Source organism: Panthera onca, chromosome B3 (genome assembly GCF_046562875.1).
Source record: "Panthera onca isolate mPanOnc1 chromosome B3, mPanOnc1 haplotype 2, whole genome shotgun sequence".
Taxonomy (NCBI): domain Eukaryota; kingdom Metazoa; phylum Chordata; class Mammalia; order Carnivora; family Felidae; genus Panthera; species Panthera onca.
In genome coordinates this window covers 42,236,083-42,260,626 of record NC_138344.1, presented here as the reverse complement: position 1 = coordinate 42,260,626, position 24,544 = coordinate 42,236,083, and the positions used below count along the sequence as shown (strand labels likewise).

Sequence of the window (24,544 nt, the reverse complement as noted above, 5' to 3'; positions counted from 1 at the left end):
TTCATACAAGTACTTGGTTCTTTAGTTGAATGTTTATCCTGTTTCAAGGATTCACATATATGTTCTTATTCAGATACTTGTTTGTTAACTGTGGCTATGAGCCATTTTGATTTGGACAGTCGATGATGGTGCTTCTCTGCTTCAGACTGGGTTCCCAGGGACTGGGGTGCTAAATGGTCAGTTGTGAATGGCTCCGAGAACCGGGAGTAAAATGGGAACAGTTGAAGCAAGAAGGGACCACTTGATAGACACGTTCGAGGAGCTGAGTAGGAAAAGGGTGAATGAGACCAGAAGGGCTCCTGTAAGCTAATTTTTAAAAAGGAGAAAAGTGCCTGATTTTTGTTCTAAACATTGGTGGGGGCAAGTGGGTGGGGAGATGTATACATTTGGTCTTTGTTTAAATTCAAAACCATTAAGGATTTTTACCACAGGGAAGGGGAAGAATGAGTTTTTGCCTCTTTGCCAACAGTAACATAATTTTGGTCTTTGAAATAACTGTCTTGGGACCTCAATTCCCTGTTGGTAAAGAAAATTCCCAGCCCATGTGTTGGAGCGGAAATTCATTGTTTCCTGAGTTATTTCCTTTCATGCTTAGTATGGGGGGAAATGACCAAATGTATAGATGGAGAATTGTCCCCCCCCCCCCCAAACTGACATCTATAATATCACTTGATTCTGATGATTTCTACTGTTTTAGGTATTGCTGCTGAAGGCTTCTCCGATGCTTTAGGATATCTTCAGGGAAATCAACTCTTTACATAAACTGAGAATTTCGGTGAGTCCTTTAAAAATATAGATCTTCTTTAAAAAACAAATGTTGGGGCACCTGGGTGGCTCAGTTGGTTGAGAGTCCAACTTCGGCTCAGGTCATGATCTCATGGTTCTTGGGTTCAAGCCCTGCCTCCGGCTCAGTGCTAACAGCTCAGAGCCTGGAGCCTGCTTCGGATTCTTTGTCTCTCCCTCTGCCTTTCTCCCGCTTGTACTTGGTCTCTCTCTCAAAAATAAACATTAAAAAAAAAAATTAGGTGCTTAATTACTTTTCAGAGAAAGAGAGAGAGAGGCTCAGCGCTGAGCCTGATAAGGGGCTCGATCTCCTGAACCACGGGATCGTGACTTGAGCTGAAATTGGGAGTTGGACATTTAGCTGACTGAGCCACCCCGTGATCCCTAAAAAATATATCCTCTTATTGGGACCCTTGGGTGGCTCATTTGGTTAAACATCTGACTTAAGCTCAGGTCATGATCTCACGGTTCATGGGTTTGAGCCCTGCATCGAACTCTGTGCTGACAGAGCCTGCTTCAGATTCTCTGTTTTCCTCTCTTTCTGCACCTCCTCTGTGTGTGTGTGTTCTCTCTCTCTCTCAAAATTAAACATTTAAAAAAAAAAGATTAAAAAAAGATGTATCTTCTTACCAATTAGCCACTCCCCTGCATTGATAAAACTTAGTGTGGAAACATTGTCACTTAGCCTGTCTCATTTGATATTTTCTGAGGCAGGCCTGTGTAGCTAGCTGTCTGGTCTTACTACTTACATTGCTGTTTGTTTTTTGCACCTCGTAGTTGGGTGGGGTGAGGATGGGAGCCTGCAAGAATGGATAAGTAGCTGTTTTTTAACCTTACGGCATGAATTCTCATTTATTCACACTTGTTTGCTTTATAAACGTTTGATTTTTGAAGTGTTTGATAAGGAATGTAGAAAATTCTAGTAGTCATTGCACTGTGAAACTGCTTGGTGGTTCTTGGAGCCTTCCAGGGACGGCACACAATTGCTCTAACATGAAATGAACTTGGGTTATATATTATGGGTTTTGCACTCTGATTGTCCCAGATGGGGCTGCAAAGTCCCAAGTTCCCTCGGCAGGGACAAAAGGCAGGTCCTCGGTGTCCTTGGATTGACATTTGACAGGTTAAGAAGGATTGGCTGTGTCCCTCTTCTCAAAAACCGTATTGTGGCACATCAGGCTTACTGGTTCTGTTTCTGACCAGCTGCACAACTGGGGACAAGCTGATCTTTGCCAATTTTCGTATCTTCATCTGTAAAACGTGTAGGCTGGCCCCAATTAGTCGTTCCCACACTTTGAGATTTTGTGGAACAGGAAAAAAAAACTTCATGACCAATTTCTAGTATATATTTTTGGCTATGTATGTATAAAGTTGATCATTATTAAAGCTGGATGAGTGTGTGAGTCTTCACTATGCTTATATCCTATACTATTTTGCTTCAGGATTTTTCATCATTAAAGATTTGGAAAAAAAAAAAACCTTCCCATCTAACATCTCATGAAAAAACAAATACTTTGGGGCGCCTGGGTGGCGCAGTCGGTTAAGTGTCCGACTTCAGCCAGGTCACGATCTCGCGGTCCCTGAGTTCGAGCCCCGCGTCAGGCTCTGGGCTGATGGCTCGGAGCCTGGAGCCTGTTTCCGATTCTGTGTCTCCCTCTCTCTCTGCCCCTCCCCCGTTCATGCTCTGTCTCTCTCTGTCCCAAAAATAAATAAAAAACGTTGAAAAAAAAAATGAAAAAAAAAAAAAGAAAAAACAAATACTTTAATACTGAAAAAGTAGGAATGTCCTACGTTTGTCTTTAGATGGCACGCGCTTAGCATTTTCATACATGAAAATGTTCTTCTGATTGCACCTCTTTGTCATTTCCCTGCTGACCTGCGACTGTTAGCCATGAACTAGCCAGCACTTGGCTGAAGACTGGCATTTGGGAAATTTTGGCATGCCTGACTGATGGCTAAGGGCTATTCTGCCTCTAAAGCTGTCTCATTCCTTTGAAGCAGGATAGAACTGTACTGTAGTCCACAATAGCTCTTGCGAGAAGATGCCGTGACAGTTAGCCTAGTTGAATTGAGAGGTGAGGTCAAACAGAAGAGAAGGGACCATTCCCTTGGGAAACCCAAATAAAAATGGCTGATTGACATGAGCATGCCATTGAGCTGTGAGCTATCTTGCAGTCAATGTAAACATAAATTTGACGGGATCTTAAGTTGTTGGATAAAAGGATACAGAATCCTCCTTTCTCACCATGGTGGGCAGCCCCCCGGCCAGGTAGTATCTGACAGATGAGTGTGCCCCTGCAGTGTGGGGACGCTGAGAGGCAGGAGTGCAGTGGGCTGAATGCCTGCCTGCAGGGAGACCAGTGCTTACAGTCTATGTGAGGAGCGGAGGACTGGGGAGGGGTGGAGGGCACGGCCCAGAGTTCTGCGCTGAGGGCAGTGGGATCACGTGTATAGGGGATAGGAAAGGGTAAGGGAGCTCTCCTGCTTAGGAACCATTTGGTTGTCCTGGTGTTGCGTGTTGTCCTTGGAGGACCTACAGGTCCTGTTTGGTTAAGGGGCTTGGGCCCAGAGGGCAGGAAGCACCTCAGACATAAGCCTTTCCCTGGGTTCCAGATCCGAGAGCAGTGAGCCAAGTGCTTTCTTAGGCCATGGCCTGTACAGAAGGGAAAACTGGGCTTTCCATTTACTTCTCCTTGGGGTGTATGGCTGTGACTGGGGGCAGGGTGGGTGGAGAACAGGGGCAATAATGGACTGAATCACTAGGAGAGGAAAATACCGTGGGGAAGGAGCAGTAATAACACCTATTTCAAGATGCCTACATAATCCTGGCTGCTTTTGAAAGCTCTGTGAAATCATACTGTGGCCAACATTGATAGGAACACAGTGGTTCAGTCCTTTGGAATTCCTCCCCTGGTGATTCCTTTAACATTCCTATTTTCTGGCAACTTAAATGAAATTTGACAGACTTACCTCGTTGTTTTCCCTTCCGTCAACCCTTCTCTTGGTTTACTGCCTGATTTGTATGTTTCATTTGGCTTGCTTTCTGAGGATATTTATTTCACTATCCTTTTTAGGAAAAAGCTATATCAAACAACAGCAACATTTGTCTTAAATGTATACGAATACGAGAAATTATCTGAAATCTTGACACTGCTGAAAGTGTCTAAAGTCATGAAGAAATGCTAGCAGAAGCTTTTATTTTGACATAAACCAGAGAGGGGAGAATTGCTTTAAGGGATGTGGGCCAGGCTGAGGCTGAATACAATTTAATGAATGAAAAATAAAATCAATCAATCATGTTCTGAGTATTTCAGAAGGCTAAGCACTGCTGGGCGAGATCTTGTAGGGGTGAACGTTGAGAATTGGAGATAGCCATGCTTCACAGGAATAAACGTGTGCTCTTAACGGGTTATGTGCATGAGAGAGGAGAGAAATTGATAAAGTGTTTGGGGGGGCACATATGACAAATGACTTGTTTAACGTTTTACTTAATGACTCGTGATGTATTCTGGATTTAAGAATAGATGTAATATTCTGAACTTATCTCCATTTTCCCTGCAGGCTTGTAAGAAAAATATTTAAAAACCAATTTTAAATGAAAAACACTGTTTCTGACTCTCTGGGAATCGTTAATTCCCAGTGCTGTTTAGGGGAGGTCTTGAATCGGTAAAATTCAAAGCAGGATCTACATAGCTGTTTGTCATTATCAGTCCCTTAAAAGCTCTGACGTCAGGAAAGGTGAGTTCCGATGCTTATTTTTCCTCATTAAAAATGTAATCTGTTAGGCACTTTTGTCTTCCTGCCATCCTCCATTATTAGCTGGATTCTTTAGATTACTCTGCTGTTTGACTGGAGGCACTGCCACTTGCTTACCCCCCTGTGGGCTCCCTGAGTGGCTGGGAGTCCTAATTAGCATCATCCTAATTAGCATCACATCCTTGATCAGGGTTCCCTGTCATGTGTGAGGCTCCTCACTCTGCTGTCTGTGCTTAGTAAATGTTACAGAACAACAACAATTTCCAGATTGTGTTTCATTAAACTTAGGAATTCACGGGTATAATAGAATGTGCTGTTTCTGTATGCTTTTTGACTAATGAGGCTCATCACTTAATCTCTTTCAAGGTTAGCCCTGTGGAGAGCTCAAGATTTGAACCTTTTCTAAGAATTGATCGTCATTCCCGAACTTAACGGCTCTGCAATATTTGTGTCTGCGTTGAAATATTCTCCTATAGAACACAAACCTTTAAAACTCCCATAGTTTAGCTATGAAGTCCCATATTCTGAAGACCTAAAATGATCAACAAAGCCTTTCTGTTTATAACAAATCGGAATTGGACAGCTTTTCAGACCAGAAAATAACTAGTCTACTTGCAGAGTTTAAACATGATTTTAAGCATGCTGCAGGCCAGCTTAAGCGTGCTGCAAGGACTCAACACGGCACCGTGAAGCCTGCTGTATGTTGAGAAAAAACCTACAGCTGTGATCTAAACATTAGTCTTCTAGAGGATCTTGCCTGTAATATAATGTTAGTCGAAGTAATGCATGCAAATGGCTAACAGTGGAAAACATTCCAGAACGGCTTGTAATGAAAGCAATAGGGTTTTACTTTACCTCTTCCTTCACTTAGTCTTGCTTTTCTCAGAAGCAACCACCTTTTTTTTTTTTCCCCCTGCAGATCATTTTTACTTTTGTGGCTTGGACATGTATAAACACTATGCTAGCAGCACCTTTTCTCACTTGATCAGTTTTAAGAGCTGTTGATGGTGTCTTGTTGTGATTGCTGATGAGCTCACTCTGACCATCCCCCTTCTCCCTTCCTCCCTGCAGCTGATTAACATTTTCAGTCCCATAGCTGTCTCCTCCCTGCCCCCTCAGCAACCTCCTCCATCCTTGTTCTGTCTCCTCCATAGGCTGTTTCTTGTTGACCTCCTCCCCCCACCATCATCTACCTCTCCATTTGGGGCAGCTGTACCTTTGAATTTCTAATGCTCCATGTTGGTGATATTTATATTCTCTCGTTTAGTACGGGCTTCCATGATTTACCTGTGACTTGATTCTGAATGTTAAATGCAAGAAACGGCATTTACTCTGTTGGGATGAGGGTAGCAGCTGTTCCCATCACAGCCCAGTTACGTGGTGAGATTATAGTCCTTCCTCTCTGGGCCTGATGTCCCCATACCTTGGCACCTCCGTGGAGCATGTTTGAATGGATTCTCCCTTTTAGGTGGTAACAGCCATCTTGGGCACGGCCTCAAGTTTTCCTAGCTTCTCAATCTTCCCGTTCTTCCGAGGAACCTGCTTTCTGTTTGGAGGTCTTAGTCCCGTTGCCCCCCACCCTCCACCTTCAACCCAGAACCGTCTAAATTCTCAGGGTGTGCTGCCTACCCCTAAGCCAGTGCTGATGGCTTGGAAAAGCTAATCAGTGTTAATACTGTTGGAAAAATGGCTTCAGGCTCTGGTGTCTCAGAAGAGGTAATCACCTTGGTCTTTAAAATTAGCCTTCATTTATTGAGGATCTGGTGTGTGAGGCACCTAGGCATTTGAGGCCTGGTGTCTGCAGAAATGCTCACACCAGCCCTTTGGAACAGAAAAATTACCATGGACACTGCTTCCATGAAGAAGTTGAGATCTAGATCAGAGACTCATCCAAGGCCTCCCCTGGGAAGTCCTTCTTAGATCCTGGGCTGGGTGGGGGGGGGGGGGGGGCATGGTGTCAGCTGTGGTTTCCTAGGTGAGAAAAGAGCACTTTTTTCAATGAACCCTCCCCCCAGCCTGAGAAAATGGCTGCTGTTCTAAGGAAAACCAGCCCTGCTTAATTCCACCCTCATCCTTGTTGTGGGTATGCTGTGTGGCCAAGAATTCATTATGCAGAAGTCTGTGACTGGAAATGGCACTCTCCTTACCTACTCAGTGTTCCCTTTGTGAACTTGAAGCGAGACAGGGGCTTCCTACTCAACCCTGCTGGTAAATAGGGAAAAGGTGCTTTGTCAATGGTGTCGGTGGGTTTAGAGGGTTTTTTAGAGCCTGGAGTATACGTGTGGGAGTCTGGTACATTTGATCCTCTTAATGTATATTGTGTTTTGGTGGCTCTTTTAGAAGAGAGTTTGGGAAGACCATCACATTTACGTTTAACACTTTATTTTCTTATGAATGTGGCGGTCTGGGTAAATCTTTCCGTTTACCTGTGTCTGGTGGATTACGCTTATGGTCCTGACCAGGTGAATGGCAGGTGCCCAAAGCAGGCGGCTCCCTTACACGGCATTGGGCTTCCTTTTCTCCAGCTGCTTGCTCTCCTCATGATGCAGACCCGGGTAAGGTGGAACGAGCAGTCTCTCCTCAAACCTGTCTTGAGTTGGTCGTCTGCTTTCTAGGCAAATAGCTCATGGACGAGTGGTTGGCGTTACTCTTTGTCACTCTGCTCAGTGAAGGCGGTAGTAGCATTAACGTCTTCAGTCGAAGTGCAAAGAGTGCTTACTTTCCAAACCTCTAGACCTACTCAGTTTGTGCTCTCAAGTAAGTAGTGAATGAAAGGGAAGTCGGTTGAGCTGCACCTCATTTACATATGGGAGAGGTGTTTAGCCTTAGTGATGTCCAGTCTTAATGCACAGATAGGGGTCAATATTTACCTTGATGCAATGGTTACAGAAGTAATCTCTCCTGCTTTGAGACTTAGTAGTGATACTACTAAGTCCAAGGTGACCCTAGTAAGAACTTCTAATGATCCAATTCCGGCTGACTATTTTTAATTTTTATATTTACTGACTGACTGTAAGGAGAGGATAGGGTGCTAAGCAGGTAGGGTTGTAATCTGGGTGAGACCTTTTTGGTTCCATTCTACAAAGATCACTAACCCTCACAGTTATATAGGTGACTTGACCTTTGTGTAAAAGTGACTTACTTGGACAGTTTAAATCTTGATCAAAATTTTATCCCATGGTTGGAAATGGAGCTTCTAGAAGAGTGGGACTGAACCCAACCCTTTAGCATGAGAAGGGAATAAGGGTTTTGTATTACCTTTGTATTACCTGATGCTAAATAGTCCCCAAATTAGTTACATATTCTTCCATTTATTTACCTCTAAGTAGTGAAAACGATTCCATCTCCCCTGTAGGAGACCATTTGGCTCCAGGCATCGGGGTCATGCAGGATGCGTGGTTCATTTTGCCAGCCCTTTGGAAAGTTTGATGCAGGCCCCAGGACATGACCTGTGTGAAAGTGAGGCCTCGTCTCCTTGGTTGGCCACTGTTCTCAGACATTTGGATTCAGAGGAAGCATATTCAGTTTTCTGAACTAGGAAGGACAAATACAGATCAACACCGCACAGTATAACGACGTGGGTCTTGTTCTCTTGGGTCTCCACGCTCCACAGGTGCAGAGGCATCTGACCAATGAGCAGGAGGAGAGGAAGTTTGGAGGAAGGAGCTATATCTAAGGGGGTAGAGTAGGTTTCCAAGAGAAAGCAGCATTTATTTCTGAGTGAATTGGTTTCAGTTTTGCTCCTTCCAGCAGAACAGATGATAAGCCACAGTGGGTTAAGCAAGAGAGAAGGTGATGTTTTCTCACCTGGAATGAAGTCCCGAGATGGGCTGCTTAGGGCTGGCAGGGGCGTGGGCTCCTTGCAGGGTAAGTAAAATTTCACATCTTACTTGGAGGTAGACTTCTTAAAATTTTTTTTGAGGGTATGAAAAGTGAGGTAAACTTTTATTTTTAAAAAATCTTTTTCAATGTTTACTTATTTTTGAGAGACAGAGACAGAGTGCGAACGGGGGAGGGCCAGAGAGGGAGGGAGACACAGAATCTGAAGCAGGCTCCAGGCTTGGAACTGTCAGCACAGAGCCCAACGTGGGGCTCGAACTCCCAGACTGCGAGGTCATGACCTGAGCCGCAGTCAGATGCTTAACTGACTGAACCACCCAGTCACCTGGGGATAAACTTTTAAAACCAGTACTTAAAGCAAAAAACCCTCGGAGACAAAATTGCTCCTGAACATCCCATGGGAAGATGCCCCATGAGGGGCTGGTATTCTCTCTCCTGGTCAGTCCAACAGAGCAGGCTTTTCTCCGAGCTCTGGAAGAGCTTGCTGCTAAGTCATTGGTGCTTTTGTTTAAGGCCCATGCTGTAAACGGTAGAGCGGCTTGGGCATCCAGGTAGGACCCCAAGAGAAACCTAGTTCCCTGGGTTTTGCTCAATGTCTGGAAGTTCTTATGTCCCTTCCGTGGTCTTTCTAGGACTTGCTTGCTCTCTGAGTGGGAGTGGAATTGCCTGCCGGATTGATTATTTATACCTTTTCTTATGGAGGCTTTGAAACCCATGCAAAAGCGAAGAGAATTTTATAGTGAACTATATGTCCACCATCCTGGTTCAACAAGGATTAATCCTAGTCTTGTTTCATCTGTACCCTTCTTTCTTCCCACTCCTGGTTTTGAAACACCTCTTTGCTATTTTATTCTATCAGTATTTCAGTATATGTCTCTCCAAGGTAAGACTTAGACCACATCACACTAAAGACATAAAAATTACCAATATTTCCTTAATGTCAATAAATATCAAATTAATGTTTGACTTTTCTCAGTTGTCCCACGTCCTTTTTGCTTGTTTGTTTATTTGAATCAGGATCCAAACGGGGCTTCCATGTGGCAATTGACTGATGAAGGAGTCAGTCTAGATCAGAAGAAGATGAGAGACCCATCTCCCCCACCCCCCTGTGATTTGTTTGTTGAAGAAACTGGATTGTTTGTCCTTTAGAGTAGAAAGCCTGAGAATGATCTCCCTCCCCTATCGAGAGACATATGACAGTGTTGAGGGATATTTTTACTCATCACATTGTAGGGAGGCTTACTGGCATCTAGTGGGTAGAGGCTTAGGATGTTGCTAAAATCCTATGGCACACAGGACAGCCCTCCACAGCAAAGGATTATCTGGCCTAAAATGTCAGTAGTGCTGAGGTGGAGAAACTAGGCTGTGGAATTTCCCATACTGTGGAATTCAATGATTTCTTCTCTCTGGTGCCGTTTAACCCTTTTCTCCGTTCCTTGTGTTTTTTTATGATTTGTTAAAGCTTAGGTTTTGGTCACTTTCAGATCCAGATGTTTGTTTCCGTCTTGTCAAGCCTACATCAAACGTAGGCTGTGTATTTTCATTAAATTCATAGTCACGAATGGACTCACTCTTTTGTGATGTTGGTGGTCATTGATCATTGCCTGTATCTTTTCGTTCATTAGTGATTGTGAAATAGTGATTGTCAGTTCTATCATTCCTTCCTTATTTATATATGAGAATAGTTAAAGAGAAGTTTCATGGCAATTGTTTGTTTACCTTGAGGTTCATAGAAGCAAGGATCAAGGCTTGATATTCCCTATATTTTCTTTTTTTTTTTTTTTTTAAACATTTTTTTTAACGTTTATTTATTTTTGAGACAGAGAGAGACAGAGCATGAACGGGGGAGGGGCAGAGAGAGAGGGAGACACAGAATCGGAAGCAGGCTCCAGGCTCTGAGCCATCAGCCCAGAGCCCGACGCGGGGCTCGAACTCACGGACCGTGAGATCGTGACCTGAGCTGAAGTCGGAGGCTTAACCGACTGAGCCACCCAGGCACCCCTCCCTATATTTTCAAATACACTGGGTTCCCTGGTGGCATCCTCCAAAAGTGATCCCTGAAGTTTTATTTTTTGTTTTGTTGTTGTTGTTGTTGTTTTGGTGTAAATATAATTGATGCATTTCAATGTAATCTCCTTACTGATATTCAAATTGTGCCAGTTCTGGCCAGCAGAAACTAACTCAAGTTGGCTGCCAAATCCTTTTGGACAAGATTTGAGGTTTTTTTCTTCTTCTTTAGTATCCTTTCTGGTGTGACACAGTGTCATAGGCTTGTCTTATGTGGTTCCTACTCCCGAGTTAGATCTGCCACTTTTCCAAGGAACTCTGGTTCCATTGAGTATTTAAAAGGCACAGAGTAGAAACTAAGAATGTTTATTCTCATTGGATGCATCGTTGTTTCTGAATCTTTTCAGTGGACCAAACTAGGGAATACATGTGTATATATGTGTATTTGTGTTTGTGTATCTTATATATAAATGTAAAACCAATTATTTGTATGGATACTTCTAAGTAAAATTGAGGTATAGAGGGTTCTACTTGATCACTTTTGTATCTATGTTCTTTCTTCATCACCACCCCCCCCCCCCACCCAGGTCTCAGTGACCCCATATTTTTTCATTTGCTGTATCTCATGATATGTCATACACAACAGACTTGGTTGTAAAGATGTTTGGAATAGTTCTTACCTGTGTGATTGTGCCACCAGCTGTATATATAGTTAAGTTCATTGTTTGATTTCATTTCTGGTTTTGGGAGATTCCCTTTTCAATTGGATTTTGTGCAATATTGTCATGGTTTCCAAGTCTCATCTACAACATGAGGAGTATTCAGAGGGGTTTGGTTTTACCCCTCTTGCCTTGCCGTCCTGTTTCCTCCCTCCCCATATGTGGCATTTGAAAAAAATACGGTTTGTCTTTGCACTATCTTCTTTTTTATTTAAATTTATTTGGAGAAAGAGAAGACAGGATGGGCAGAGAGAGAGGGAGAGAACCCCGAGCAGTCTCCGCACTGTCAGCCTGGAACCCAGTGTGGGGCTTGAACTCGCAAACTGCAACATCATGACCTGAGCTGAAGTTGGACGCTTAGCCAACTGAGCCACCCAGCGCCCCTGCGCAATTTTTTTTATACTAGCAATTATGTGTGTGCTTTCATATTTACATATCCCTCCCTTTTTCAGTACACAATAGTATACTGTACATATTTTACCTACCTTTTTCGCTTAATTTATCCTGGCCCTTGTCCAGAGTAGTGCACAGAGATAATCCACACACATTTGCACAGCTGCCCAGTCCTGCACTGTGTGAGTTTGCTCTTACTTTCTCAGCCTGCCCTTTTGGTGGGCGTGTGTGGTTTTTCATCTTTCACTATTATGAATAGTGCTGTGTGGAATAGCCTCGGGCACCCTTAAAATTATTTTTCTTTTCCAACTTTATGGAAGTTAACTGTGTATATAATGTGACTCCTTTTATGAAGAGAGAGAAGGATGTCTGCAGGCTGGTGGGATGAAGCAAACTCTGGAACGAAACAGGGAAGTTAGGTTTGGGAGAAATAGAGAAGCGCTTTTGGGCGGAATAGACATTCTGTCTTCAAGTGGAAGAAATCAGGCTTAGGAAGCCTAGTGGAATCCAGGTTTTCACCACCAGTGTTGCCTGGCCAAAGTCATTCAGTGTTACACTTCAGGGCAGGAGTTGGCTATCTTTTCCGGCAAAGAACCCAGACTGTAAATATTTTGAGCTGCCATCTCTGTTGCAGCTTCTCAAGTCGGTGTCGGAATACAAAAAGCAGCCATAGATAATTCATAAATAAATAAGCGTGGCTGTGTTCCAATCAAAGTAGAGTTGGGCGCTGAACTTTGGATTTCATACAGTTATCATGTGTTATGAAACAGGATTCTTTTGGATTTTTCTCCCCCAACCATTTAAAAATGCAAGAGTCATTCTTGGCTTGTTGCCCATAGTTTGCCAACCTCTGATCTGGGCATTTGGGAGCCGTAGAAAGTTCTTGAGCACAGGAAGGACCTCCTCAAAAGGATTATGGACATTGGATCAAAGAGGACTCCATCAGAGGGGAGGAGCCCAGGCTGTTCAGGAGGCTGGCTGTTGATGGTCTCCATGTGGATATAATTGGAAGGTGTCAGTGGGAGAGGGAATGGATTTCTTCTTTTTGTATTACCTGAGATGAGAGAATTAGTGAGAGGCATGGACCTCATTATATTGTTTGATAGGGAATTTGCTTTATGTATAAAATTGGTACTCTTTAATCTTCCATCGGTTATATACAAAGAGAGAGCCATACTCCCCATTGTACATTGTGTGAGGGTGAGGGCAGAGTCATCTCATTCCTGCCTCTACTTCCCACCCTCACCCCATCAAGAAGCCCAATACTCAGCCCATTCACCAATGATCCTGTTGTGTCAGCTGCCTTGTACCTCTCGTTTTCCTGCGACATTTGCAGCTGACTGTTGAGAAAACAGTATTTTGTTTGTGGGAGGAAAATCAAAGATGATATAAATGAAAAAATGCATTTTCATATAATGGAAATTATTAGAGCAACTTTTAAAATGTCACTGCAGATTAATGCAGACAAGGAGGAGCTGAATATATTAGAAAGTAGGTCAAGTTACCTCATGTTTATGAATGAGGTGAATTACAGTGTGGGTTTAGGTTTATAAAATTGTGTGATACTATGGTTTATAGGAATTACCCTAGCCCAAATGATATTATGGCAAAGTATAATTAAAATAAATTGAGTTTGTTTCTTGATCCTTTGTGGCTCAGTATTTTATACCTAATATTTTATGAATTTAATAAACTAGAGAAAGTGATGAGCTTCTTGTTACTGCTCACATATCCTGTACTAGACACAGAATCTACTTGAGGGAGTTAAAGCTAAAGTAGATTTAATGCAGAGGATGAGTGCTTCCAGAATCCTTGGAAGGTGTGGAGGTGGAATTGGCTCTAGGTAAAGCCTCTAGGATACCCCCACACCCCCAGAACCATTTTCTCCTACCAGAACTAGGAAACCTGCCAAGGCTGTGGGAAGCTGTCGAATTAGGAACCCAGTATTTGAGATGCTGGCTCCTTCCCTGTGCCTTCTCTGCCAAGAGACCTTGCGTTTTGTGAATGCCCTAACACCCTGCCTCTTTCCCCAAGACTCAGTTCCAAACCAAAGTTGCCTGTGAGCCCATCTCATTCGTGGAGAGAGTGTGTCACATTGGACTCCAGAGCTGCAAAGGAAGCTGGGCAATATGCAGTGTTGGGCTGTCCAGCCTCTCCCTGCTTTGAGTGAGCCAATCCCCTGAATTGCCTCAGTCTTCATTTTCAGGAAATGCCACTTGAGAGATGCATGCTACCACAGGTAGGCCTTTGAGGGATGGTATGTCAGAATCTCCCTTCTTTGGACACACAGGATACATTTTGATAGACTTACAAATGAGGCTAATAAACGGTGTAATGTGTCACCTTGCCACTTGTGTGTTTAGTTAACCTGTATTAGTTAATAGTGTTACTGATAGCATAGAGAACTCGGTAAGGAAACATTTACCATTTCAAGAAAATCTTTTTTGGGGTTGGAATTATTGGAATACTAGGAATGGAACTCCTGTAGATTTATAGTAAAAACTTCAGGGATGGTGAAAACATATTTTCTCCACGAAGGATGGTAGGTCAAAATACCGTGTTGATCATTCATTACTTGAGCATTCGTTGTGCTAACCCAAGTGGAAGGACAATGGTAAGGCTTTTGTTCACCACGGTGTTGCCGTCTAACTTCCTCACTATCACATTCTTCTATGAGTGTTTACTTGGGTACCCCCTTTTTCATCTGGTTAGGAACAGTCATGCTCAAGGGAATGAGTAGATGGAGTACTTCAAAAAGGAGGTTGTTGATTTTGAAGTTGGGCAGGCCTGGGTACAAATCTTAATTCCACCACCTACTAGAATTAAAAATATTGGCAAAACTTAGTTTTCTGTACCTATGTCTTCTGTTGAGAATGGAATTAATAATAATGTTCAGCACAAGCCTGCCATGGCCAATGTTCATGCTGGGCTGTGGCTGTCAGTGTGGAGGCATCCCTGTCACTGATTGGACTGCCCTCTGCCTTTTTCTTATCTCCTGATGAATTTTCCATGTGGTTATGCTGCTGCTGTGTCTGCACAGTAGTAATTTGCTCATCCTTGGTCATGGGTCCCTTGGATGTTGCGGACGTTGCTTTTCTTTTTTGTATTTGAAGGCTTTTTCTTGCCCTTCAAGCATCCTTGGATTTCTCTCAAGACTCTTTCCTACGTGGAAAAGATCTCTCTTAGTGCTTAATAGGCATCAGAGCCATCATGGGGTCACAGAAGTCATGGTAGCTTTTTATTTGTCATTCAGACATCTGGAGCTCCTCCTGAGATTTGAAAGGTTGATGGTGGCCTGCCTGCGTGACTCCTCCTTCTTAATTAGATTACTGATGCCATTTCAGTGATGGTTTTACACTAAAGTGGCCTTAATTCCGTTGCCTCTGCATGTTTTTTCTTCACTCCATCTCTCCTTGGACTCCCCCGCAGTCCCTAATGTGAAGCCAGCTGCAGTAGTTGGGAGCACATAGGCCTCTCTTCTTCAACAAGCCTCCAGAATGGCCATAGCTTAGTAGAGTTTTAGGAAGACATAAGGAATAATAAAAGGTTCAGAAATAGCCTTCCACACCGTCATGTGCCAAGTGAGTTTCCATAGTGTTTCTCATTTGATTTTTACCTGTAATTTGGTCTTCTTTCCTTTGGGATTATTTGACCCCTTGGTGAACCCATCCTGACTCTCTCTGGGCCCTGTGCACACGTGTGTGCTTGTGTGTGCATATGTGTCTCCCTGTCCCTGGGTAGGCCCACTGCTCCACTCTTTCTGAGTTTGCTGTCAGCACCCATAGACAGTGGGCCTCACATTTACTGTGTGGAATTGAGTAAAGTAGAGTCGGGTCCTGGTGTGACACATCACACCAAGAACCCCTCCCTGAGTGACTGTGAGGAAGTATGTCTGTCTTCTTTCTCTTTAATGTGTAACCTCAAGGACCTTGACCTGCTTATAATTTTGTGCAAACCCTATGTGACATTTTTGTTAAACGCTTGCCCAGGATTTGAGTGATCTGTTTAATACTTGCATATATTTGAAGGTTGGTATTTGTGTTAAAAATTAGGTTGGCCTGTCCTCCCTCCCCATCTTATAGATTCCTTCATCAAACATTTATTGAACATCTACAAAATGCCAGGCATTCTGCTGGATCTTAGGGCATTGTTGCTAGCAAGATAGAGGTGGGAAATACTACAGTTTAGTTGGTCCAGAGGGTTTAAGATAGAGTTGAAAGTAGGTCTTGTAATATCCAGTATAGATATCTAGTGTAGACTTTTTCCTAAGAGCAGTCAGAATCCTTTAAATGGTTAAGGCTGAGGAGGATCTAGTCTGAAAACTTTAGGAAGGCCACTGAGTGAGATGTGGAGTGTGTATTCAAGGGTAGTAAGAGTACAAGTGGGGAGTTCAGTGGGAAGCTGTTGTAATTTGGGCAGGAATGATGGCATCCTACGAGAAACCAATTTGAGAGAGTCTTAGGAGGTCGTAGTCAAGACTTGGGTGGTTGGATGTGAGAGTGCTGGAGAGGCTCAGGTCAAGGCTAAGTGTCTCTTTTCTGGCTTTGGCCATTGGGTGGATGCCGGTTCCACTGAAATCAGGAACACAGGAGGGAGGGGAGCAAGTTTGAGAGCAATGGTAGCAGGGAAGAAGTGATGAGTTTATTTTCAAAGAAGATGATAAGCTTATGAAAGGGCTTGAAGATGCAACTAGACTTGGATAAGGAGGGCAGAGGACAGATCTGCAGAGCTGATGGATGCAAGTCGTGAGAGCAGATGAGATCCACCACAAAAGGGTGTACAGAAGAGGGGCTGGGAAAGAACTTTCGGACCATGAGGTTTAAGCGAGGAAGAGAGATTATGGGGGAGACTGAACAGGAGTAGGTCAGACAGAATAGGAGAATCTGCTGGAGTGGCTGCTGTTGTCCACTGCTGTCCACACAGGTAAGGACTGGAGAGGGAGTGCCTGAATACCCTTGGCAGTGCTCAACAGAAGCCAGATGAAGAATAGGGTGAGCATTCAAGGTCTGTCCGTGGAGAGCACTCTTGGAGGGACAGTGGCTATGTGGGATAGGCTGGGCCGGCGCAGTAAGTCTGCAGGGTTTGTGGGCTTGTGGTGAGGGCACTTGCTCTAGGGGCAGATGAAGAGTTTAGTATAGAGGGATGCCCCTTGTGTCCTTCATTCTTGCCGTGCTTATTGCTCTGTTACACATCTCCCCCCCCGCCCCCCGCCACCGCCAATACACAGAAAAATGTTTAAAGACTCACACAGTTCCAGAAATGCTGGAAGTACGGCCCAAAGAATGATTCCTTGAACCATCTGATGCCCTAATGCAGGATCACCTCCAATTACTTTGACTGTAAAAAGACCTCCTTGAACCTAGCCACAGTGCAATCGTCTAAACTGCTACCACGTAATCCTCAGATGCTATCCACTTGTGTCACATGTCCCTTGCACATCATTTAAAGCAGGAGGATCATGTTCAGAATCATTTGTGGCAGTTACTTGTCACATATCTTTTGTCTTCATTAGTCAGGACAGTCTGTGAATCTTTCCTGGACTTTGATGTTTGAGACCCTTTTGAAGATAAAGGCCAGGTATTTTGTAGTGTATCCCTCCATTTAGGTTGTGTCTTGCCTCATGGTTAAATTCATGTGTTGCGTCTTGGGCATGAATATCACAGAAATGATGCTCTGTGGTTTTTGCATCCTGTCCTGTGGTGCACAATCCAGATGTGTCTCAGTATTGATGATGCTTCTGTCATCCCACGTTTGATGTGCTGTTGGCCAGGTTTTGCCTCTGAAAAGGTTTTCTCCCCTTGTTCTTCTGAATAACTATTTTGTAGGGAGGTACTTTGGAGCTAACTTGGGAGCTATCTCATTTCTCCTCAAATGTTTATTGATTCATTGATTGATGTTGGTATGGACTCACGTTTTCATATTGCATTTCTTAAGGTAGGTCTGTTACTATCATTTTGGTGTTTAAATTGTTCTTGATTCGGCCAGTGGGAGCCCTTTCAAACTGGTTTCTGTGTCCTTTTGACACATCTCCATCATTCTTTGAGCACTTCTTTACTTAATAAGATGTGCAGTGTTTATCTTAAAACTTCCCTTAGCTCATCCCTACAATCAGTTCTTTCTCTGTGGAGCCCTGGTAGCTTGCATTAGAGAGAGGTAATTTGAAGCCAAGATCTTGGCCCTGGTGTGTGCTTTGATATTGGGCTATCCTCCGTCCCAGGCCTTCTCAGTGGACAGAGCTAGGGAATACATAAGATTGTTGTTATTCACAGCAGTTACAGTCTACATTGTCTGAGGAAATACTGAATTAGTGAACGTTGAACCATTGCTCCTTGGGGAAATACAGGGTCAGGTTCTTGCCAGTCTCTGGTCACAACATTTTTAGCTGATCAATACATTACCTTGTTTTATGTGTGTTTCTATTTAAATAAGCCATATTTAATATATGTTGAATCACTCACATTGAACTCAGTGGGCAACAGCCCTCAGGCCCGATTGCAGTTTATCTAACCTACTCATTCCTTCCGTAAGGCACATCGCAGCCTTCCTGGGCCTAGGAACACTCGACCGACCGTGTTCCACCACACTTGGGCCAATTTAAACAGCTAAATCATCAACAAAAACATGCAAATGCAAATATCATGACCCTATATCAACGACAGAAATGATGCTTGTTTAGTCTGAGTGCTGAAACCAAAAGGCAGAACATCCTCTTGTTGGACCTCAGCTGGAGTGTGTACGTTAGATGACTCCATTTTGCCACTTGGCTTGTGTCCACAAATATCGAGGAAAGTGCTGTTGGGATTACCAATAAATTTTAGCAGGGAGGTGAATTTGCAAATACAGAATCTGCGAATAGTGGGGATTAACTGTGTATCTGTCTTTGCATGCACACATCACTGCTAAACCCACACAGCTGTTCTCTGTGTATCTCTGCGTGTGTGCAGGTGGTTCTTTTCATCTATCTGTCTTGAAAGCCATGAATTCACACCAGTATTTTAAAGTCCAGTGTAACACCATGGAGTCTCTTGTAGTTTTTCTCTGTTCTAGGCCACCATGGCACCCCCCTCCCCTCACACACACACCTTGCTTGACACCTCTTTCCCACATAATGACTTGAAAGCTGATTTCTTTTGGAGGGGAAAGCTTGGTGGGGGGGGGGGAGCAAGGAAGGGAATGGAGGTAATTATATCTTATTATCTCATTCATATTCTATATGCCAATTTAAGATAGGCAGATATTAAAATATTTATGAAGCCTCCTTTTCATCCCATAATTAGATATAATCCAAGGATCATCAAAAATTTGAGGAAGAAAAAAAAACCCCAACCCTTTTAAAGCTGATGAGTGGTGCCGGAATTGAAAAGTGACTTGATACTATTGACTTAGGGCAGCGCCATGCCCCTTGGTGAAGAGAAACACCCACCAATCGTAGGTCATGCCAGAACCCCAGGAATACATCCTGCCTTGTAGGCTCACTCTGTCAAGACACTTGGAGGTCTCTGCCTCCATCAACGAACAGAGTCCCTGGAGGCTGGGGACTGCATTAGTTGCTCGTTACTGTGTCACTAAAGCTTCGCAGTATAAAGCAAATGATGCGCATTGGTGACATTGTTTGACCACATCTCGCCAAGCGGTTGCCCAGCCTTTCAAATCCTTTCCGTGTCTTGTTATTTTCTTGACTCTTTCCCTTGAGTTTCTCAGGAAGCTCATCCCCTTACTCCCTGTGGGACCCTTCCATGCTCTCTCAAACCAGAGGGAGCATTCTTGAATGAGCGTCTGATGGCTTGGGAGAGTTTGTGTAACTTCGTGCCTAGTGTCCGCTTTGGAGTTGAAGAAAGAAGCTTTGGATTTCCAGTTGTACCACTTACTGGCTGTGTGGTCAGGAGTGAGTCGTGGGCCTTACCCCAATCAATTTACTAATCAGTGAAATGGAGATGAGCAATGACTGCCTCACATGATTTTGGGGAGGATTAAATGAGGCAGTGTTTTGGAAGGACTTGGCACCATGGCTGTACTTAATCAGTGTTGGCAAAGATGTCGGTGGTGGATCATTATTGACCTGTCACTGGGGTAGGTCATCTTTTTCACAGTGTAGACCCTTCCTCTCACTTGATGAGCTCAGAATTGTAGTAGAGGTCTGTTCTCCTGCGTAGTGCGGGTATCTGACCACAGCCGTGCCATGCACCTACCCCCTCATGTGCCGCAATATTCTGTACCTGATAGACAGTAGCTGTCTTTTGATTGGTCATTGAACAGTCCTCCTTCATGCGCACACCTCTCTACCCAGCCTCATCTTGCTAGTAGAGTAATTTGCTTCCCTTTTATCAGAGAGCTGGGAGATGCTGGTTATTTTTTCCAACCTTCCTTCTTTTTATGATGATGAATCAATACTCTCTATGATGTGGTCGATGCCATGGTCTGCTGCTGCTAGGAAGTATTCTTTCCCAGGTTATCTCCCTGACACAAGTGCTGCCTTTGGTCCCCGCTGGACTCTCAGGCTCTCTTTAAACGAAGAAGTGGCTGCACAATTGCCGTCTGTTTTTACCCTTGAGCTTGACGGCAACAAATGCCAAGAAGTTCTTAGCCAGGTCAGCAGGGTGTTTTATCTTCCAGCCCTGGATCTTCATAGGAAGGACTTTGAGCAACTGGTTTGGGTTTTGTAAAACCGCGGCAGCCTGACCTGCAATGGAAATGAGTCTGCCTGCCCGTGAGACTTTTTTCCCTCATCTGCCAATGGAAAAGCACTTTATTAAAAATAAGCATGCTCTTTGAAATGTCTTCTCACTCTTTTGGACTGATTACACACTTAATAGGTGCTATCTACTGGGTTGGTTTTTTTTTTTTTTTTTTTTTTTTTTTTTTTTTTTTTTTTTTTTTTTTATCAATATCTCTTCTGTCATGCTGGGACGATTTTCTATTACATGGAAATATTGGTGTTGTGAGGATCCAGCATTGGATTTGACTCCTTAGCTCAAAATGATATTCTAGGCTTATTACCCAATCTCTTTCTTGAAGATTTGAAATCATTTGCCTGAGGTAGAACTGGAAAGAAGCGTGCCGCTTTGGGAGATAAATGACCAGCATTCAGAAATGTGTAGATGGTCGCAGGGGCTATAAGTAATAGTAAAGAACCAAAGCTCAGGGCTCAGCTTTGGAGTTCACGTCCTGGCTCTGTCACTCATTAGTTCCGTGACCATGGGTCATACTTTGTTGTCTCTTTCCCTCAGTTTATTCACATATAAAGTGCGTTTAATGGTTTTATTTTAGTACTTACCTTCACAGGGTTGTTGTAAGATATATATAAGAGGGAATACATAACATTAAGAATATGGTAGGCCATATAAGCATAAGTCAGTGAATGTATATCATTGTTCTTATGAACATACTTTGGTGCCTTTCCATATAAGTTGTGCTACACGATAAGGGCAGAAATTAACATTCCACCTTCAATAAATGTTTATAATGGTTAACTTACACTCTGGTTCCTTTAAAGTAAGCAAAGCTATATATGCAAAGTGTGGCATGGACAAGTGGTCCTGTGTCCTACAAAGCTACTTGTAGTTGATGTGGAGCAAATGGAGCTCAGACATGGCTGGCAAGAATGTAAAATGGTACAATACTTTTGGAAAATGGTTGGACGTTTTCTTCAGTTATTTGTGTCCTACCTATGCTTTAATTAAAAAATCGAACTCTCTTGGAGCGCCTGGGTGGCTCAGTCGGTTGAGCGTCTGACTTGAGCTTAGGTCATGATCTCATGGTTCGTGGGTTTGAGCCCCGCGTCGGGCTCTGTGCTGACAGCTCAGAGCCTGGAGCCTGCTTCAGATTCTGTGTCTTCCTCTCTCTCTCTCTCTCTGCCCCTCCCCTGCTCATACCCTATAAATCTCTCTCTCAAAAAATGAACATTAAAAAAAATTTTTTTAAAAATCAAACTCTCTTAATTGAAAAAATGTCATCATAGATTTGATGGTATGAGGTATGATAGAACTTTTTTTTTTTTTTTCCGGATAAACAATTTGCCCAGTACCACTTTTTGAATAAACCTACCACGTATCCTGTGTCACAGACCTTCTACCCTTTGGTATTTACCCAAGAGAAATGTAAGCTATGTCCTTAAAATGACTTGTATGTGGGGGCCAGAGGCAGGACAGTGGACACATGCACCTGTTACTATGAGCTTTATTGATAATAGTCCCAAATTGGAAACCTGAGGTGTCCATTTGAGGATCAGTAAAGTGTGCTATGTCTATTCAAGAGAATATGACTTCACGGTAAAAAGAAATGAACTATTGGTGTGTGTAGCAACATGGGTGGCTCTCAAAATAATGCCACTTGAATGAAGCCAGACCAAAAAAGTACATGCTACATGATTCCTTTCACGTAAGAGTCTAGAAACCACAAACTAATGTATGGTGACGGGAAACAGATCCCTGGTTGCCTGAGGACTGTGGAAAGTGACATTTGTCATTGAGGGCTTTCCAGGGGGTACAGGAAAACTTTGGGGGAGTAATGGGTATGTTCTTTAGCTTGATAGTCCTGATCATCTCACAGGTATACGTAAAAATTCATATCCTTTAAATATGTGTATTTTATTTTCAATAAGGCTTTAATAAAAATATATTAGTTACTGCATACCATGGGCCCAATTTTTAAAAACATTTGTTTTGCAATGGTATGACATTCATCAGCTAGCTTAAAAAACATTTGCTCAATTGTTTATAAGCTGTTTAGTTTTCCCTTGGAATTTATAGTGCCTTATTAGAATTTTTCGAACACTGTGCCCACTTTTATGAGTTTTGATCAAATCCTCTGTGACAGATAGAAGCATGTGCATTACTGCACTGTCCTTCTAATTAGCCATTACAGCATCTAAATGTTCTAAACTTTTCTGCAGACTTGATTTTGCTGCTTAGAATTCTAAAATAGGCTCTCTTTCTGATTTTGTCTGTGTTCCCTTTCCTTCCCTCCACCTCACCACCCTTCCACCTTGCTGCTGAAAAGAGCATTTCCTTCTCCACTGTAAAAAGGGATGTGAAGGAAGCCACCTTTTTGTTGTGATCAGGCTTAATAAGTTCAGTTTGTCAAAATTAGTTTAATGAGGATAACAGTTCGTTTTTATCAGAAGTCAGTTAAAAATGAGGATCGTAAAATCCTACAACATGCTCAACCTAAAACATGCGAACTTAAATTTGGACTTAAGGTTAAGCATCTGACTCTTGATCTCCACTCAGGTCTTGATCTCAGGGTCGTGAGTTCAAGCCTTGCCTTGGACTACTTGCTGGGCGTGAAGCCTACTTAAAAAAACAAACAAACAAACGTGGACTTACGGGGTGCTAGGGTGGCTCAGTTGATTGTCCGACTCTCGATTTAAGCTCAGGTCATAATCTCATGGTTTGTGAGTTGGAACCACATGCCAGGCGCTGTGCTGATGACGCAGAGCCTCCTTGGGATCCTCTCTCTCCCTTTCTCTTAGCCCCTCCCCTGCTCACTCTCTGTCTCTGTCTCTCAAAAGTAAATAAATAAACAAACAAAACCGCTTAAACAAATTTAAGAACATTCTGTGTAGGCTTACCAGTCAATAATAGGTGTAGCATACCCCCGAGAGAGCTACTTCAATTTGGCAAGTTGGTTAAATTGGCTATAAGACGGTCCACTGTATATACACATTGTAGGATACTGAAATACAGCAATCTAGATATCACTTGGCCAGAATTGAAGGACAATGAAATTCACCAACATTTTGGTGGATGTTTTTCAGTCTTTTATGTGTATATGCGTGTTTGTTTGTAGCTTTCGTTATTTTGTATTCCCCTGAAATAAAGCAGTGATGAATGTGCTCAAACGTAAATACACTTGCGCTTATCTCTAATTATTTCTTTTCAGTAGACTCTGAGAATTGAAAATACCAGTCTCAACAGTGTGACCGTATTTAAGACCCATAAAGAGTATTACCATATTGACTGCCCAAAAAAGCTTTACCTCCTATGGAAAGAAATGTGTATTTCATCACGTTTCTGGCCAAAATGGTGGGTGTTCATCTCCCTGCTAACATGATAGAGAATATCTTTTTTGGGCGTGTATTTTGAAGGTGTTAGTGAGGACCTTTTTATTTCCTTGACATTTGTGTTCTGTGAAAAAGCTGCCACTCTGCTTTAACCATTTTGTATTAGGATATTTTATTATCTGGATTTATTTTTTAAGCTCCAGCTAGTATCTCTCTGGTAGATAGTAGCTTTTTGTAATGCTGCAGATAAGTTTTCAAAGTTCATTGCCTATCTCGTGACTTAACGATATTTTTACTTTTTATATTGTAAAATGTTATTGTGATATCTTCTCTTGCATTGTTTTTACTTAGGCCTTTCCCAGTCTGACTCCGGTAAATTGCATAAGTCTTAACTGTCGTATGCTTTTATTGTGAAAATAGAGTTTTCAATTTCATGTAAATTTTACTGTGGTATATAGTATGAAATATGATTTAACTTAATTTTTTTTTTCAGATAAGTTTGCCTAGCACCACTTTTTGAAAATGCTTTCATTTCCTGGTAGTTTGGTTTTTTTTTTTTAATGTTTATTTTGAGAGCGGGCACCAGCATGAGCAGAGGAGCGCCAGACAGAGGGAGAGAGAGAATCCCAAGTAGACTCTGTGTGCAGAGCCTGACCCAGGGCTCTAACCCATGAATCGAACCCATGAACTGTGAGATCGTGACCTGAGTCAAAATCAAGAGTCAGGGGATTAACCGACTGAGGCCACTCAGGTGCTCCTCCTGGTAGATAGCTTTAATGAAGCTTCTTTCATGTATGAATATTGTGTCTGTTCTAGATGTGGTGTCTATTTCATGGATCTGTTTGTCTCATAGCAGCATGAGGATGTAATAATTTTATTATTTGAGGATGTAATCATTTTAGTTTTATTGTTAGTGTGAGCCAGGTTCCATTTTTTGCAACTTTTTCTTTGCTATTTTCTGTATAGTTTGTTCAGGTGGGTCGTAGCCTAGCCTTCTAGTGGTTTGCAGGTGTCTCCCTGGGTAATTTCACTCCCTGGGAATCTC

At 42.8% G+C, this 24,544-nt stretch overlaps 1 protein-coding gene across 1 annotated transcript in view; it reads left to right on the top strand.

The window, feature by feature from the left end:
* The window catches only part of TLN2 (talin 2), a 438,974-nt gene that overhangs the window by 177,603 nt on the left and 236,827 nt on the right, over positions 1–24,544 (top strand). The window contains exon 3 of the mRNA XM_078448675.2: positions 698–775. The gene's annotated coding sequence lies outside the window, so the exon portion shown is untranslated. The remainder of the gene's footprint in view (positions 1–697; positions 776–24,544) is intronic.